Genomic DNA, 2,167 nt, shown 5'->3' with positions numbered 1-2,167 from the left:
AATAGGTTAATATTATTTAACTTAGGTACTTAATAAAAATTTTAATTAAGTAAAATTAAATAGATTTAAGATATTAAAACAAAAATAAATTATTTTATATTATTAATATTACGTTATAAATTAAATGTTATTTTACTTTGAAATGTAACTTAAGTACTAATAAGAATAATATTTTAATATAAAAATTTCAATAAGCTATATATTAATTAAAAAATAAATTATATATCAATTAAACTATTTTTATATTACTTTATAAATGTAATGATGTTTTGCCTAAAAAACTATCAAAACAACTTTATCAACTTTTAATCACATTAAAATCCAAGTATCTAAACATATAATAAAAACAATTCATTCCTAAATATTTGGAAGAAATCAATCTCAATATCCCACAAACCACAATACACATATAAGGACTTAAATCCCTACCTACGAAAATGATTGTAATGTTTATCCAACTATCGAATAATTATTATGCCAAACATCATACTTACCCCTCAAATGTTGTTGTTGTTGTTATTATTAGTGGCTAATATATGTTCTTTGTATACCCTCTAAAAAAAAATCATATATTAGACAAATATAAAGCATCTAATATTTCATATTTTTAAGTAAAACTCACAAACAATCTTTTATGCAAATTGATTCATACAAAATTATGTCAAATTAATTACTTTATTTAATTTTTTTTGGTATAGTAATTTTTTTTTGCTAAACATTAATCAAATTTATAATGGTACATAATATGGATAATTACAAATTGAATGCTACTAATATTGAATAATGTTATATTAAATTATTTTTACAGTTATATACTTTAAGCACGACAATTACATTTCTAAATTAAATCAAATTATTTGAGTAACACTACACTCACTTGATGGTTCATGATTTGTATACTGAATAGTGTGCAATGATCACAAAATTAGTTCAATCTTACATTTATATCTATATTTTTTAAAATTAAGTTAATTTATATAACAACTAAAAATATAAAATTACGTAAAAATATTAACAAGCTTAAATTTTATATCTATATTTTTTAAATTAAATTAAATTATATTTTTGGTGAAACAATAAGTACTTAGGTTTCATTTAGGTGGGTAAAACTACCGCCAAGATAAAAAGCAATTTTGTTTTAATACCGCGTACATTTACAATTTTTTAATTTTTTCCCCAAATTTTGATTCAAAATATAAATACCTCTCATTCTTCCATTGTTAGAAACCCTAGTCGAGATTTTTTTTTTTATATTTTGAATATTGTTGTTAAAAAATCATCAAAAAAATATGTTGTTAAAATTAGAATATAGTTTTGTGTTATTTTATATTTAAGTTTCAATTTTTTTTGTTCAAAACAATAGATATCTGATCTTGCCTAAGAATTTGGATCATACCTTTGAAATTTGAATATTTTTGTTATTTTTTGCAGCCTTTTTTTCTAATTTCATTTGGTTTTTGTATTTTTTTTATGCAGAGACCCATGAAATCTAAATCTCAAATTATTAACATTTGATTTAGCTTTTGGAAGCTGTGAATTGATTTAATTTTGTAATAGTTTTATTGATATTAATAGTTTTTAAAGAGTTATTTTCTCACAAGTTTGTAAAAAAATTTCTGAACAAAAGTGGTTTTAGGCTCGACTCTTTTTGCAATTTTAACTTTTCAATAAGCCTCACATTAGGTTACTATTGTAAGTAACTGCTTAAGTGATCGAAGTTCTCATTTTTGTAATGAAACTCTTGATTTGAGTAATTTTTAAGTGCATCGGATAAATTAGTAGGACGTTATAATTTTATTTGCAAATAAATGTCAATAAATTTATGAGTAAAAAAGACCATTTGAAAAAGATAAATTAATTAAACATGCAAAATCATATTACTATAATGTTAGATTTTCATCGTACCATATTGTTGGGCATAACAAATTTCTGAAAATTATATTGAAGAACTTATTTTATAAATCGAAAATTATATACATATTTAAAAATGAAAAGGAAGAATACTCATTGTAAGAAAAAATTTTGTTAAAAAATCTCATGATTGTAGTAATAATAATTGTAGTAATAGTTTAAAAAAAACAAATAATAATAATAGTGGTAATAATACAAGTATAATATAATAATATTTATAATTAATAACATAAATATTTTGTTGAAGTAGTTGGAA

Source organism: Citrus clementina, unplaced genomic scaffold, assembly GCF_000493195.1.
Source record: "Citrus clementina cultivar Clemenules unplaced genomic scaffold, Citrus_clementina_v1.0 scaffold_4, whole genome shotgun sequence".
Taxonomy (NCBI): domain Eukaryota; kingdom Viridiplantae; phylum Streptophyta; class Magnoliopsida; order Sapindales; family Rutaceae; genus Citrus; species Citrus x clementina.
This window is presented reverse-complemented; position numbering follows the sequence as displayed.